Below are 17,866 nucleotides of genomic sequence, written 5' to 3' on the forward strand. Positions count from 1 at the left end.
CTTAAAAATGAAGACCCACATGCAAAGAGTAACAGCTGAGGGTGACTTATTTCATATAAGAATATAAGCAATAGGCAAGTCTGCCCAACATTTCATTCTGAATGTGTTCCCCAGAACGATTTTGAAAGGGACAGGGGAGTCTGCTGCTTCCTCGGGTGATCTTAAACCTCCCCTCTGAGCTCCCACTGTGTGGGCACCTCTGTGTGCTAAATGCAATTTTATTTTTTTATTTTTTATTTTTTTAATTTTTTTTAACGTTTTTATTTATTTTTGAGACAGAGAGAGACAGAGCATGAACAGGGGAGGGCCAGCAAGAGGGAGACACAGAATCTGAAACAGGCTCCAGGCTCTGAGCTGTCAGCACAGAGCCCGACGCGGGGCTTGAACTCACAGACCGCGAGATCATGACCTGAGCCGAAGTCGGCCGCTTAACCGACTGAGCCACCCAGGCGCCCCCTGAATGCAATTTTAAAGGCTAAAGATACACACTCTCCATGCAATATGGTCTCTAAATGCAAGCCAAATCCTTCATCAGGCACTCAGTGCAGTTTGTAGGCCATTGAAGGGAAGTGGAGGGTAGTATTGCCTACGTGCGACTTTTGTGTTGCTCACCAGCTTCAGAAAAATCATACCCAATACTTATACATGCTTGTCTGTATGCCATGTGCTGTTCTAGATGCTTTGTAAACATTAACTCATTTAACCTTCATAATAACTATATGAGGATATTTCATTCCCATTTTAATGGTGAGGAACCAAGGCATTAGATAACTTGCCCAAGCCACACAGCCAGTACACTGTACAGCTAGGATTTGGATCCAGAGATTCCAGTGCGACCCTCAAGTTCATAACCACTATCGTATGCTGGTTCCACGTAAGGCTCCATGTGAGGCTACTGTTATAAGTAAAGACCCTCAGAGCATTATTAACATTTGAGGATGAAGATATCGGTAGAGTCATAAAGCATGAAAATGAATTTCTCTTTCCTCCTACACTGACCCTGCATCCTTGCCCTTCTATGCCCTGGGCTTTAGGCCTACCAGAGAGCAGGCGAGTCACAAGGAACAGAAGCTTAGAGGAAGAGAAAAGCAGGAGAGTTGGGGATGAGGGGGAGAATTCCATGGGGTGGAGAGAGAGCAGAGAGCCCTACAAGTATGTGCCCCGGCAAATGTGGAAGGGCAAGTTACAATATCTACAGGGAAAATTAGGACGGCATGTTCCCCTTAGGACAGAATTTTCCCCTTAATGCATTCTCCCCGTAGCCTCAGACATTTACAGTGACAGGGTCTCAGTGAAATAATATTCAGAAATATAAGATATTAGACGGACACTGGATATGATTTCACCTTGACCAGTCAGCTTCTTGGTCAATATCTGGCTGTTCCTGAAGCACATTCAGCTGTCACAAATGTATCACAGCAGGAGCTCTGAGGAGGACAGAAATACATGCTGGTGGAGGGGAGCACCCCCGGTTTTTCCTGGGCTCCTTTTTCCTTTATTTATTTTGAGAGAGAGAGAGCAAGTGGGGGGGGGGGCAGAGAGAGAAGGAGATAAAGAGAATCCCAAGCAGGCTCTGCACTGTCAGTGCAGAGCCTGACACAGGGCTCAAATCCACAAACCGTGAGACTGTGACCTGAGCCGAAAATAAGAGTCCTGTTGAGCTCAACCAAATGAGCCACCCAGGCATCCCTGGGTTCGTTCGTTACTCTCCACACTTACAATGACACCTGGTATGAAGTCCTACATTCATGCTATCACTATTGAGTGTCCATCACGTGCAAAACATTATTCTTCAAAACACTGCCATCCGTGAGAAATTTTACACATTAAAAGGTGGGGTAGGGAGAGGTGAAACTTACACCAAACATTTTACAATACAAGGTTGACCCAGAGAAAAGTCTCTTGTATACTATAAAGGAAGTTTGGGGAAGTACAAGGGAGAGAGAGATCTCTCCTAGGGAAAGATGATGAGGAATGACTTTGTGAAGGAAATGGTGTTTGGGCTAGACATTTTTAGGATAGATTTCATTCAATGTACATGTGCCGTGTACATACTAAGTCAGCCGCTTGTCTGCAGACTGAGATTCAAGTCCTAGCCTGGTCACTCTGGTTGTTGGACCTTTGGTTCATGCTCTTCCCTTCTCTGAGCCTCAATTTCTTCATCTGCACAATGGGGCTAATACATGCCTAGTCTATCTCACCAGGTTGTTTTGAAGATCAAAGCTAAAACACATGAAAGAGCCCCTTGTCAAATAATGACACCAACAGCTAATGTTTAGCAGGTGTTTACCATGTGGCAGGCACTACTATGAGTGTTTCGTAAGGATTGAGTCACTTAATTCTCACGACGATTCCATGTGATGAGAAACTGATGTTCAGAGAGGAAAGCAACCAGCCCAGGAACACCCAGGGAGTAATAAGTTGCAGAGTCAGAACCGAAGGCAGTTGATCTCCCAGAACAAAGCCCTGTCAGTTGCGTACATGACCATGTGTGATAACTATTAAACTGCCTCCCTTCCATCAGTCTTCATTTAAAGAGCACCCCACATGGTATACTATACTGCCCCCTTCCTGCCTAAGGATCAGCAAGGCATGTCATTTATTTTTCAGCAGCTCTGGTCAATGTTTTGCTCAGGTGTCTGGCGTCTTTCTCCTGTTGATCTCTCTGCTACGGCAGAGAAGGTCAGCGACAGATCAAATCCAACCTCATCCTCTGAGAAATTCCCTGCCCTCATGAATGCCACAGTCCTGTGACCTGTATGCCTGTATACACGTGTCCACCAAACACACACAAGCACACACATACGTACACAAATGCACATATGTGTGCACCTCAGATGCTTTCCATGCACCAAGTTCTTTGCCAGATACTTTCTTCTCAGTTCTCCCATCAACCCTGCAGGTAGATATTATTACCAAAGAGGAAACAGGACTGGTGAGATACCGTGCCAAAGGTTACACACAGAGCCAAGATTCACACCAAGTAGGTCAGCCTCCAAATCTCGTACTTTTTGAATTACAAAAACTGACTTATAAAATTCCTTCTTAAACCCCGCTTTTGCTCTCCTAATTTCTGTCCTTAATCTTTAAGGGACCCTAAATTGGAGCCCACTTTCTCATTATTTGTAATATATATTTTAAAGCAGATATTGGTTGGCAAGTCAAGTTTCTGTAAGGAGAAGCAGACACCACACAAAAAAATGATTATGCACCAAGGGTGACACATTTCAGGGAGTCCCAGCTGTCCCCACAAAACTGGCTTTACCTGCGTGCTACTCCTCAAAGACAGGCAGCTTGCTGTTACTCAGCTATAGGTTTTGAGCCTGGGCGCGAGACTCGGGCAGCGGACTCCGAGGGCACAGCAGATGGAATCCCCTCAGCTCAGTGAACCTGAAGTTGTTCATTGCGGTGGCGGTAGTGCTGGGTGAAGAATTCAAGGAATGCAGCCTGATGCCACTGGCAGCTCCAGAGCTGGTCAGGTGACAGGCTGCACCTCACCCAGTGCAGAGTCGCCTCTGAGTGAAATGCTCTGTTTCCTGGGGTGAAACAGAAAGCCTGCTCCAGTAAAGTAGAGTTGTTTTTAACAGAGAAAACAAAACTCCCTGTGTTCGTGAAAATCTATACTTTCCCTGGGAAGAATGGGGAGGGGTGGGAGGTGTTGGGGAGAGAAAGCCACGCAGGAAACAGTTTCAGCAGAAACTCAAACAGGTGAATGGAATGACTATTGGGAGCCATTTCACAAAGCCTGGGGAAGAGAGGACTGCGGCTTAATGAACACCTCCCTCCCTCTCAAGATTTCACACCCAGAATTTGAGACACAGAGCATTTGTCCACTAAGAGTCCCAGCTCCTAAAGCACTGATCCTCTTGTTCTGCCTCTAGATTAATATTGTTGAAAACTTAAGGATGGAGAAAGTTGCTGCTAAAAGGAACAAACTACTAAACAAAAATGCATACCTTCTTTTCCACTCTATTTGCTGGGAGGTTCATAAAAATCCACTTGGATTTGCCCTTTAAGTCAGATTTGTACTTTAAATATTGCAGCGACACTCAGAGAATATGTTTATCTTGCTGACACTCCAGAGGAGGAAAAGGTACTGAAACTCTCAACACTTAATGGTTTCAGTGCTTAATGGTGCATTAAAAAACATGTTTTTAAATTGTATTATTCTCTACTCCCAACTTATCTGTCCTTATTGAGGGTCTTCTGCCCATCAAATCACCTCTTTGCTGGCAAAACGTACAGGAAGCTGTGCGGCAGACAAATTCATCCGTGTGGTCACAAAGATGTGACTCCCGCGAGCGCTACCCCACAAAGGCATGTGGTCAGAGGGGTCACACACTACCATTGAACCAGGTCATATGCCCCAGGGGAATGACCTTGTAAATCATTCTAGACATTTGGTGGTCAATCACACTTTTATGCCATCCACATATGGAGAATTCTCTTTAAGAGTTTTCTTTATAAAAATGGAGAAGCCAGGCACCCACGAGCAGGTGTAGCCTTTCACTGGTAATTTTCTGGCTCATAGATAGTGATGCAGTCTTCTCTTTTAAAGGAACAGACTGTATCTCTTTAGGCTTCCCTCTTCTTCATTCTCTATTCCTTATTAATGGCTCTTATCGCTAGGTTTTATCCAATTTTCTTCCATTTTTAAAGGAATGTAGTGTCCAGATTTGGACATTTTATAGAAACCCAGTAAGAAAAGCAGAGTGGTTAAGAGTGTGGGAACGCAAACACAACTGGATTCAGCTGTATCATTACTGGGGCCGATCAATTAATTCCTAGAGCCTCAGGTTCCTTATTTGCACCTGAGGATTGTGATATGGGTTGTTGGGAGGTTTTATGAGATTATGTAAAGCATTCACCACAGAACCTAGCATATAGCAACCACACAAGAAGTAACAGCAATCATATCCCTAATAATGTCGTTATTCTTATAGGTCATTTTCCTGTACTATGTCCCTATGCCATCCCTTCTAAGAGCTAATATACTGCTGAACTGCTATCCAACACTGAGTTCACATGTTAAAGATTTTTTTATAAAGTCCTTTTTCCGGGGCGCCTGGGTGGCGCAGTCGGTTAAGCGTCCGACTTCAGCCAGGTCGCGATCTCGCGGTCCGTGAGTTCGAGCCCCGCGTCAGGCTCTGGGCTGATGGCTCAGAGCCTGGAGCCTGTTTCTGATTCTGTGTCTCCCTCTCTCTGCCCCTCCCCCATTCATGCTCTGTCTCTCTCTGTCCCAAAAATAAATAAACGTTGAAAAAAAAAAAGTTTTTTAAAGTCCTTTTTCCATTTGGGTCATATTTATAGCCTAATTGTACTCTCCCCCCAACCTAAATCTGGGTAGTTAATACACTATCTTGAATGTGTCCATATTAGTTTTTTGGCAAATTTGTTCCCTGGAGAGACAGCCTTACCCCCTCAACCATGGCTAAACAGTAACTGAACTTTTTACAGAGTGGAAATGGACTAAAATACAATGTATCTCAGACTTTTTGTGGCTAGGTAATCCAAATACCCGAGTTTCCCACGTAAGTGTAGTGCTCACTCCCACATTTATTGGCAAGGATGCAGTGTATAATTCCCTCTAGGGCACCAGAGGGAAAAGTTCTTTAGGACTCTTCAAGGTGACCTGCACTCAATGGGCACTAATAAAACATTGCTGGTTTATTCTACTATGCACTGGTAGATCTATTAAATAAAAATACATATGAACCAGTGGACTTAATTGACCCACTATCGGATACCACCTGTGGAAAAAAATTGAAGCTCTTTGGGAGGTTTCAATAAACATAATTAACTCAGGAAGCCAATTTATTCTGTGAAAATTAGCCTCTAGCTTCCAACTTCGGGTTAGAGTATTCCCTGGTTTCTTCACATTAGAAAATTCTAGAATAACAACATTTATTTACGTTATGCTTTGGATAACACTACTGCACATCAAAATTTTCTCATTTTATTCACCTGTATTATAAATGCCCACTGACGAGGTTAGACCATTTGGGTTCTAGAAAATTTAAATAAAGTTCTCGGATAGATTTTCCTTTGAAAGAAAGGATTAAAGATTCTTTTCAAGGAGCATCTTTTTCACACAGTGTGAAAGAACTACAGGCGTTCCCATGGGAATTGGCCGCATACATTTCAGCCCTTCCCACAAGATGTCTATTGTTCCCTGTGCGTCTCTCGGTTTCCTCTGCCATGACATCTTGCTACATTCACTTCTACTGAAAGCCTCTGAGGCTGGGTTGTTCCAAACGATGCTAAAGGACTCAGTCCTTGGTCTTTTTCTAGAATTCATACTAAGTTTGTAGCGGGCTAATTATCATAAGCACATACAAAAATAGGCTTGGTGACTTATTTAGGCAACAGTTCAAAAAACATTTTATTTTGAATACATATCGCAACTTATATCGCACAACAACATATCGCACAAATAGGAAATACTTTCTTTCATTGGAAATGAGGGAAACATCTTCAAGTCTAACAAACTTTCTAAATCAAGAATTTGCGATCTGTAATAATGACTTCATAGTGTATCCATTTTCGTAAATTTTGACTTTGCAGGTCATATTTTCCTAATTGATATAAATCTTTGTATAAATTGAATAAATATTATATAAATATAAATATGAGTAGTTAATATAAATCTTGCTAAAATTTTTAATTCCAATTTTGTAGGGTTTTTTTCCCCAGAAAACATACCCAAACTCTCAAATTACAAAGAAAATTCACTGTTAAATGTGTCTTTATTTACATTTAAATTCCATATACTAAACACCTGCATTGACCAATTCAAATAATGTCTTAAGTATTTTTTCTATTCTTTAAATTGAAAACATACATGCTTCAATTTAAAATGTCATGGAATCCAATGGTTGGTTACTATAGCAATTTAAATATGTATTTAGAAGAACAAAAAAGTAGTTAGATTCAATTCTGATTTATAAGATAACTAAAATAAATATCAAAGGAAAAAATGACAGCAACAATAAACAGTAATGGTGACTGCTCAACCCACTGACTGGAAAGATGCTTGAATTTTCTTTGAAAACCATAGGCAGGGCCAGCTTCTTTGCTGGTTGTAAGATGTTTCTTGAGGTAAACAAAAGTGTGAAATAGAAGTGAGCCCAGACAGTTAAGGAATAAAACAAAAATGCACATACTATGAATCTAGAAGCACAAATTTCTGCTCCTGAGGCCTAGAGACATGTTTTAATAACCCACAGAGAGGTGGCTTTTTTATCCTAATAACCGAAAAGCATGCATACAGGGCTAGACACACAACTCCCAAATGTGCTTTATCTGCATAATCAGCCAGCCCCTGGAAGTTTCTCTGCCCCACTCCCGCAGCCCACTCCTTCATGACTGCAGCTGCTGACATTTACTTTAATTAGCTTTTGTTTTTGCTGAACAAAAGGACAGGGGAAAAGATAGCCATACCTCTTAGCACAGGAAACTCTGGCCATCATAGGAAATAGAAGGCAGAATGCTTGATCTTTAGAGTAATTCGGCTGGAACCCATGACCATGCTCAGAGGCAGCCCGGTAGCCCCTGCCCCTTCCTGTCCTGTCCTGTCCTGCTGGCAGGCGCCGTGCTTCCCTGCACTGCTTGTCAGGCTGGCTGTACACTTGATTCCCTCCCCTGGACTCACCGTGTGGAATCGGGCAAATGAGTAACTTCTCCTCTCTCTCTCCCAGCCTTCTGCTTAAAGCTAACAATTGGCACAAAGCTTCACCTCTTTCTACAGTAGGTTTATAGGAGCTTCTCTGAGCAGATCGGTAGTTTGAGAGAGAGTATTAGAAGATTTGCCTAACAACCAGTAACTTAGCTTCCGTTAATGAATAACTCACTTTAAGGAATCAAGGAAGTTTTAGGTTAATATCAGATGTAGAGCCTTTTATCAGGCAGGCATCAGTGAAAGGCTTGGTGTGGAATGGAAAGAGGAAAGTAGTGGAATGAGACAGTATTTAAACCAAAGACGATGGAAGAAAATACCACAAGAGAAACAAAATGGCTTGTCTAAAGGAACAAAGTCTAACTATGCTATTGGTATTGCTAGTGAAACACTGAACAACTTAACGAAGCATCCCAAGTACCACTGGGGATTTCTCCAGGCCAGCACTGCTCTTTCTTGCGCCAATCCAAGTTGCTAATTCACTTCCTTTTGCCATCCAAATATAGAACTCCTCTTCTCAGGCCTAATACACTGGGGATCCCTTATGAGCAGTCTTACATCTCTCTCTCTTTTAAGGAGAATGCTCTCCAAACCTCTAATGCATAAATTAATTGGTGGTACCCAGTGGATTGTTATATCTGGAGGCTATCCTCTCCCCTTTTATGTATATGACATGGGCTTTCTCCCCTTATTGATCTGAGGTTTTGCCTACACATAAAGCAACAGAATATTTCGGAACCTCTTCTAACTAGCTTTCAGTCAAACTAAGTGTATGAATGTATGGGGAAGAATAAGGTGTAAGCTACATATCTGGAAATATTGATATTTCTATGTCATTGGCAATTGTGCTGCCATGTACACAATTTTCTGGCTCAATTAATAGGCACACTTCTGGGGTGAAGAGGACTTTGTCCTGTGTTTACCACCCAACACCCACTTATCTGGTAAAAACTGTACCCAAATTTCCCTTGGGAAGCAATATTCTTTGGGCAGAGCTCACTCAGATAAAGCATGTTGGTCTTAGCCAATCAGAGAGATGACATTCTCCTGATCATAGTGATTGACTCAGAGAATGAGGTGTGACCCCTTCCAGGCCAGCGAGAGTCATGAGAAAGATGAATGTTTGGCATTGAGGGGACAGAGTCTTTCCTGCTAGATTTGATGACAAGAAGATAGAAGGTCTGGTTACCCTTGCCACATGGCCACCAAGAAACCAAATCCTAGTGACTTTGTTTAGGCCACTTAAACCAGCTGCCCCTGAAGTTGACAAGATCCACCCTTCACTGTGGACCAAGTGCTTAATAGCTTAAGTGATTTTACATTGGGTTTTCTGCCATTTGCCATTGAAAAAGTTCTGCTTGGCTAAATTAGCCAAACCCCAGGTTGTGAGAAGGTTCTTCTGGGTCCTCACAGTGCAGCTCCTTGCAAAGGAAGATGCACTAGGAGATGTATTAGGAACCAACTATGACAAATGAGCCCCTTCAATAACAATCACAAGCTTTCATGGACAGCCAGTGAGGCAGGAAAGACCTAGAAACGAATGTAGTCATTCCGTATACCTAAAGTGTGACTTCCTAAATTGATTCTTTTAACCAACAACATGTTCACTTCCCCCAAATACTTCCACTTTAACCACCTAGACTTGTCTGGTAGTTTCTAGCTACATACTGTTTGAACTCAATAAACCTGATCATGGAATCCATCCATCCATGTGGAATTTTATTAATTCCTCTGAGTAATCAGTTGCACAGAACATGGCTTTATCTTTATTTTTCCCCCATTCTGTTTCTGCACAGTCCCTAAACCCTTTGGTAAGCTTGAAATAAAGAACATTCTCTCTAACCACAAAGTTGTATTAAGATGCTTCCTTTACAAGAAATACATACATTTTAAAGCAGATTTAAGTGGGCAAATTACATATAAACACAGAATTTTTAGATGATTTCATTTTCTAAAAATAGATTTTCTACCTGAAATCAGTGACACTCCTTCAGATACACCATTTCTGTGTTCAGCCTCCCAGCTTTGCAAGAGTTCATTATAGGCACAGAAAACCCCAGATATATTCAGAAACTCCCTATTGGTTCAGTAACATAACATGTGGCTTGGACTGTGAGAATCAAGTGGGTTTTTGTTTTGTTTTGTTTTGTTTTGAACAGGGAAATCAAGACCTGTGGCTAAGGTTTATTGAGTTTGATTCATTTTAATAGAGAATAATTTGATTTAAAAATGGTAGTAAAAGTAATGTCTTTGCCCTCATATTTGAGATAATTCATTATTCTCCTAAACTAACTCCTCCTTCTGTTTCTTATCTTGGTGAAGGGCCCTCACAATCCACCAAGCACACAAACTAGAAGCCTGTGCATTATCCTTTATTTCTCTTTTCTTTTCCCGCTCACAGCCAATGATCTTAGATTCTGTCCATTCCATGTCCTCAGCATTCTGCATGGTCTATAGTGGATACATCCTAAGATTACCCTCAATGATTCATTTTCTAGTCTTTAGAACTTGGAGTTTTCTACTCTTCAGTATGGGTGGGACTTGTGACTTGCTTTTAACAAATAGCATATGACGCAGATGATGGACTGTCACTCCTGCGATTACCATATGTTATATGATTCCATCTTGCTGACAGACTCATTCTAAAGATTCTCTTTGCTGGTTTGATGAAAAAAATAGGTCATGTTGAGAAAGCCCACATGACAAGGAACTATGGGTGGCCTCTAGGAGCTTAAGGTGGCCTCCAGCCAATAACCAGCATGAAGCAGGGCCCTCAGTCCTACAAACACAAGGAAATGAATTCTTCAAACAATCGGAATGAAGTTAGAAGAGGACTCTTTCCCCAGTTAAGCCTTCAGATGGGAACACAGCCCAACTAATACCTTGATTAAGTGTCTTGGGACACCCTGAGCAGAGGACCCACCTAAGCCTACCTGGACTCCAAACCCATAGAAAATGTGGACTAATAACTATGTGTCATTTTAAGCCATTTAGTTCATGGTAGTTTGTCACATAGCAATAGAAAACTAATACATAACTACTCCCTCTCTCCACTGTGATAGCTAGATAGCTATTGTTTCTGTTAAATTCTTCATTCTCTCCTGTCTGGATATTGACAGGAGTCTCGTAGCAGGTCTCACTACCTCCAAAACAGCCCTTTCAACTCTGCCATCAAATCAGCTTTCTAGAATAAAGTATGATATGTAACTCTTTTGCTTAACATTAATAAGTGGCATCCCATTGCCTGAGGATGACATATAAACCTCATGGCTTGGCACACAAAGGAGTTTGTAATGTGGCCCCCACACCCCTCCAGCTTTGCTTCCACCACTCATGTACACACAACCCTGTGCAGTGGGGTCAGTACCTTCAGAATGATCTAGGAACCCATCACCTTTCACAATCTTTGCTACCACTTCTACAGTGATCAAAACATTATCATCTCATGTCTTGCTTAGATTATTGCAATAGCTTCCTGGATTTTGCCCTTGTCTTGTTACAATATGGTCTTAGCAGAATATCCAGATAATCCTATGAAGAGACAAGACAGAACTGACTCCCTTCTGCCCAATTCTCTGCAATGGAATGACTCTCCATCTCACCCTGAGTCAGAGCCAAAGTCCTTTCAAGATCAGCAAAGCCCTGTACAACAAAGCTTCCCCCTTCTCCCTCCATGCCTTCAAATTCATCTCATACCACTCTTGCTTTTGGTTGCCCTGCTCCAGCCACACTGGAACTATACAGGGACTAGGTTTTAATTCATCTGAGGACTCCAGCACTAGGCTACTAGGCTACTATCTGGCACAAAGGAGGGATTCAATAAAAATTTCATGATTGAAGACTTCCTTTATAAAAGCACCAATAAAATAATAATTATATAATTGAAAAGAATTATGATGCAGAAATAAAGAGATGGATAGCAAAGAAATACACTTGGTGAGATATAATTATTTTCTTGCTATGTTGGTAACATTTTCTTTTTAATTTCCCCATACTGCTAAAGAAGAAGGGGGCATATCCTTTTGCTGAAAAACTCTAACATGACTGATTGGAAAAACAGAGAGAAGACACAAATTACCAATATCACAAATAAGAAAGTTGACATTACTACAGATTCTACAGCTATATTAAAAGAAGAATAAGGAAATATTATGGAAATTTTATATCAATAAATCTGATGACTTAGATGAAATTAATAAATTCCTTGAAGGACAAAAGCTGTCAACACTCATCCAAGAAAAAATAGATAACCAGAACAGCCTTATATTTATTTACTTAAAAATTGGAATTATAGAATGAAACTGGACTTTCTTACACCATACACAAAAATAAACTCAAAATGGATTAAAGATCTAAATATGAGACCTGATGGGTAATCTGGAAGAAATGGACAAATTCCTAGAAACATACACTACCAAAAGTGAAACAGGAAGAAATAGAAAATTTGAACAGACTCATAACCAGTAAGGAAATTGAATTAGTAATCAAAAATCTGCCAAAAAACAAGAGTCCAGGGCCAGATGGGTTTCCAGGGGAATTCTACCAAACATTTAAGGAAGAGTTAACACCTATTCTCTTGAAGCTGTTCCAAAAAGTAGAAATGGAAGGAAAACTTCCAAACTCTTTCTATGAAGCCAGCATTACCTTGATTCCAAAACCAGGCAGAGATCCCCATCAAAAGGAGAACTATAGACCAATTTCCCTGATGAAAACGGACACAAAAATCCTCAACAAGATATCAGCCAACAGGATCCAACAATACGTTAAAAAAATTATTCACCATGACCAAGTGGGATTTATACCTGGGATGCAGGGATGGTTCAATATCCGCAAAACAATTAACGTGATTAATCGCATCAATAAAAGAAAGGACAAAAACCATATGATCCTCTCAATAGATGCAGAGAAAGCATTTGACAAAATACAACATCCTTTCTTGATAAAAACCCTCAAGAAAGTAGGGATAGAAGTAGCATACCTCGAGATCATAAAAGCCATATATGAACAACCCAACGCTAATATCATCCTCAATGGGGAAAAACTATCAGCTTTCCCCCTAAGGTCAGGAACAAGACAGAGATGTCCACTCTCGCCGCTGTTATTCAACATAGGATTGGAAGTCTTAGCCTCTGCAATCAGACAACACAAAGAAATAAAAGGCATCCAAATTGGCCAGGAGGAGGTCAAACTTTCACTCATTGCACATTAAATGATACTCTATATGGAAAACCCAAAAGATTCCACCAAAAAACTACTAGAACTGATTCATGAATCCAGCAAAGTTTCAGGATATAAAATCAATGCACAGAAATCGGTTGCATTCCTATACACCAGCAATGAAGTGACAGAAAGAGAAATCAAGTAATCGATCCCATTTACAATTGCACCAAAAACCATAAAATACATAGGAATAAATCTAACCAAAGAGGTGAAAAATCTATACACTGAAAACTATAGAAAGCTTATGAAAGAAATTGAAGAAGACACAAAAAAAATGGAAAAAGATTCCATGCTCCTGGATAGGAAGAACAAATATTGTTAAAATGTCGATACCACCCAAAGCAGTCTACATATTCAATTCAATCCCTATCAAAATAACATGAGCATTCTTCACAGAGCTAGAACAAATAATCCCAAAATTTGTATGGAACCAGAAAATACCCCAAATAGCCAAAGCAATCTTGAAAAACAAAACCAAAGCAGGAGGCATCACAATCCCAGACTTCAAGCTCTATTAAAAAACTACAATCATCAAGACAGTATGGTACTTGCACAAAAACAGACACTCAGATCAATGGAACAGAATAGAGAACCCAGAATTGGACCCAGAAACGTGTGGCCAACTAATCTTTCACAAAGCAGGAAACAATATCCTATGGAATAAAGACAGTCTTTTCAGCAAGTGGTGCTGGGCAAACTGGACATCAACATGCAGAAGAATGAACCTGGACCACTTTCTTACACCATACACAAAAATAAACTCAAAATGGATGAAAGACCTAAATGTAAGACAGGAAGCCATCAAAATCCTTGAGGAGAAAGCAGGAAAAAACCTGTTTGATCTTGCCCACAGCAACTTCTTACTCAGCATGTCTCTGGAGGCAAGTGAAACAAAAGCAAAAATGAACTACTGGGACCTCATCAAAATAAAAAGCTTCTGCACAGCAAAGGAAACAATCAGCAAAACTAAAAGACAACTGACAGAATGGGAGAAGATAGTTGCAAATGACACATCAGATAAAGGGTTAGTATCCAAAATCTATAAAGAACTTCTCAAACTCAACAGCCAGAAAACAAATAATCCAGTGAAGAAATGGGCAAAAGATATGAATAGACACTTCTCCAAGGAAGACATCCAGATGGCCAACTGACACATGAAAAAATGCTCCACATCACTCATCATCAGGGAAATACAAATCAAAACCAAGATGAGATATCACCTTACACCTGTCAGAATGGCTAACATTAATAACTGAGGCAACAACAGATGTTGGTGAGGATGTAGAGAAAGAGGATCTCTTTTGCATTGTTAGTGGCAATGCAAGCTGGTGCAGCCACTCTGGAAAACAGTATGGAGGTTCCTCAAAAAACTAAAAATAGAAATACCCTACAACTCAGCAATTGCACTACTAGGCGTTTATCCAAGGGATACAGGTGTGCTGTTTTGAAGGGACACATGCACCCCCATGTTTATAGAAGCACTATCAACAATAGCCAAGTATGGAAAGAGCCCAAATGTCCCTCGATGGATGAATGGATAAAGAAGATGTGGTATATATATATAATGGAGTATTACTTGGCAATCAGAAAGAATGAAATCTTGCCATTTGCAACTATGTGAATGGAACTGGAGGGTATTATGCTAAGTGAAATTAGTCAGTCAGAAAAAGACAAAAATCATATGACTTCACTCATATGAGGACTTTAAGAGACAAAACAGATGAACATAAGGGAAGGAAAACAAAAATAATATAAAAACAGAGAGGGAGACAAAATAGAAGAGACTCATAAATATGGAGAACAAACTGAGGGTTGCTACAGGGGTTGTGTGTGTGTGTGGGGGGGATGGGCTAAATGCATAAGGGGCATTAAGGAATGTACTCCTGAAATCATTGTTTCACTATATGCTAATTTGGATGTAAATTTTAAAATAAATAAATAAATAAATAAGAGGCCTGAAACCATAAAATTCTTAGAAGAAAACAAATGCAGTAATTTCTTTGACATCAGCCATAGAAACACTTTTCTAGATTATCTTTCCTCTGGCAAGGGAAACAAAAACAAAATTAAACTATTGGGACTACACAAAACAAAAAGCTTCTGCACAGTAAAGGAAACCATAAACAAAATAAGGCAACGTACCGAATGGGAAAAGATATTTGCAAATGATATATCCAACAAAGAGTTAGTATCTAAAATTTATAAAGAACTTATACAACTCAAGACCAAAGTAAAACAAATCATCCTATTAAAAAATGGGCAAACCTGGGGCGCCTGGGTGGCTCAGTCAGTTAAGCGTCCGACTTCAGCCAGGTCACGATCTCGCGGTCCGTGAGTTCGAGCCCCGCATCAGGCTCTGGGCTGATGGCTCAGAGCCTGGAGCCTGTTTCCAATTCTGTGTCTCCCTCTCTCTCTGCCCCTCCCCCGTTCATGCTCTGTCTCTCTCTGTCCCAAAAATAAATAAACGTTGAAAAAAAAATGGGCAAACCTGAATAGACATTTCTTCAACATATGGACAGATCGCAGATGGCCAAGAAGCATGTGAAAAAATTGTCAACATCATTAATCATCAGGAAGATGCAAATTAAAACCATAGTGACACCTGTCAGACTGCCTAAAATCAAAAACACAAGAAATAACAAGTGTTAGTGAGGATATGGAGAAAGAGGAATCCTACTGTTGGTGGGAATACAAATTGTTGCAGCCACTATGGAAAATAGTGCTGAGATTCCTCAAAAAATTGAAAATAGAATTACCATATGATCCAGTAATTTCTCTGCTGGATATTTACCCAAAGAATACAAAAACACTAATTCGAAAAGATATGTGCAGCCCTATGTTTATTTCAGTGTTATTTACAACAGCCAAGATATGAAAGCACCTCAAGTGTCTATTTACAGATGAATGGAAAAAAGAAGATATGATATACAATATGTAGATATATAAATAATATATATAACATATATGCTATGGAATATTACTCAGACATAAAAAAGAATAAAATATTGCCATTTATAACAACATAGGTTCACCAGAGAGTATAATGCTAAGTGAAATAAGGCAGGGAAAGACAAATACCATATAATTTTACTCATATGTGGAATTTAAGAAACAAAACAAAGAAAAAAAAGAAAAAAGAGACAAGCAGAAAAACAGACTCTGAAATACAGAGAAGAAACATGGTTGTCAGAGGGGAGGGGAGCAAGAAGACTGTAAAATAAAGGAAATTAAGAATTTATCTCAGGGTGCCTGGGTGGCTCAGTCAGTTGAGCGATTGACTTTGGCTCAGGTCATAATCTCATGGTCCTGAGCTCAAGCCCCACATTGGGCTCTGTGGTGACAGCTCAGAGGCTGGAGCCTTTTTTGAGTTCTGTGTCTCTCTCTCTGCTCCTCTCCTGCTTGCACTCTCTCTCTCTCTCTCTCTCTCTCTCTCTCAAAATAAATAAACATTTAAAAAAATTTTTTTAAAAAGAACATGCTTATCTTAATGAACACTGAGTAAGGTATAGAATTGTTGAATCATTTTATTGTACACCTGAAACTAATATAAGACTGTATGTTAATTATACTTGAGGGGCACCTGGGTGGTTCAGTCAGTTAAGCGTCCGACTTCAGCTCAGGTCATGATCTCACAGTTCGTGAGTTCAAGCCCCGTGTTGGGCTCTGTGCTGACAGTTCAGATTCTGTGTCTCCCCTTTTCTCTGTCCCTCCCCCATTCACTCTCTGTCTCTCTCTCTCTCTCAAAAATAAAAAAAAAACTGAAAAAAATTTTAATTGTACTTGAATAAAAATAAATAAAATTTTAAAATCGAAATTGGAATCATGCCTAAAAACATTCATCTGAAGAAAATTCAAGGTCCAGATGGTTTCATTGGTATGTTCTACAAAACACTTAAGAAATAAATAATACTAATCATATACAAATTCTTTCAGAAATTTTATTTCACAATAAGGTGCTTTGAGAGCTACTTATATATACATTATCCACAGGTATATAAATATATACTCATATATCTTTTTGTGGCTGCTAGCATTTTATCCTGTGAATACAGCATTTTCTGTGAATCCATTCTTTTGTTTGATGAAGTTGTAGGCGCTGAGAAGGATTTTACTGAGAGACATGGTGGGGTTGAGGTTGAAAGAACACGCTCAGGCTGGGCTGCCTGGGTTCATATCCAGTCCTACCACTTACTAGCCACATGACTTCGGGCAACAATTTTAACCTTTTTATATACAGGCTTTTGTTGTTGTTGTTGTTGTTTTGTTTTTTTTTTTTTAATCTACAAGGCAGGGGTATTAACTGTACCTACTTCCTAGAGTTGTTACGAGGATTACCTGAGGTAATATTTGTGAAGTGCTTAGAACCATGACTGGAATGTAGTTAAGCGCTACATGAGTGTTTGTTAAATACACACAAAGGGAACATCCTTGTAGGAGTTTCCTGGTGCACAGTTGCCTAGGATGTACACCAGAAGTGAAACTGCTGGGTCATAAGATAGGCTTTCTCTCTTTTAATTTCAACCTCTCCTTATCCGTATGTTTTGGATATGTCTTTTTACATCATATGGCTCTTTCCCTCCTCAATCTGATCATTTTGTCTTTTGATGAGAATATTTACATCATGTTCATTTCATCTAATTATATATTTGGGTTTATTTTTTTTTTAATTTTTTTTTTAACGTTTATTTACTTTTGAGACAGAGACAGAGCATGAATGGGGGAGGGTCAGAAAGAGAGAGGAAGACACAGAATCTGAAACAGGCTCCAGGCTCTGAGCTGTCAGCACAGAGCCCAACGTGGGGCTCGAACTCACGAACTGTGAGATCATGACTTGAGCCGAAGTTGGACCCTTAACCGACTGAGCCACCCAGGCGCCCTTTATATTTGGGTTTAAATGTATCATCTTAGTATTTGTTTTCTATTTGTTCTATTTGTTTTATGATTCTTTTTCTCTCTTTTCTTGCTCTTATT

General features: G+C 40.0%; 1 protein-coding gene across 3 annotated transcripts in view; it reads right to left on the bottom strand.

Annotated features, from left to right (window-relative positions):
- VEPH1 (ventricular zone expressed PH domain containing 1) overlaps positions 1 to 7,715 on the bottom strand; it is a 244,916-nt gene extending 237,201 nt beyond the window's left edge. Inside the window, exon 1 of one of the 3 annotated variants that reach the window (XM_030330157.1) lies at positions 7,652 to 7,715. The gene's annotated coding sequence lies outside the window, so the exon portion shown is untranslated. Of the gene's footprint in view, positions 1 to 3,265; positions 3,525 to 7,440; positions 7,625 to 7,651 lie in introns of those variants that run through there. The other 2 variants (XM_030330154.1, XM_032594682.1) reach the window with 2 other exon arrangements.
- Positions 7,716 to 17,866: the final 10,151 nt, after the last annotated feature.

This window comes from Lynx canadensis, chromosome C2, assembly GCF_007474595.2.
Source record: "Lynx canadensis isolate LIC74 chromosome C2, mLynCan4.pri.v2, whole genome shotgun sequence".
Classification (NCBI taxonomy): domain Eukaryota; kingdom Metazoa; phylum Chordata; class Mammalia; order Carnivora; family Felidae; genus Lynx; species Lynx canadensis.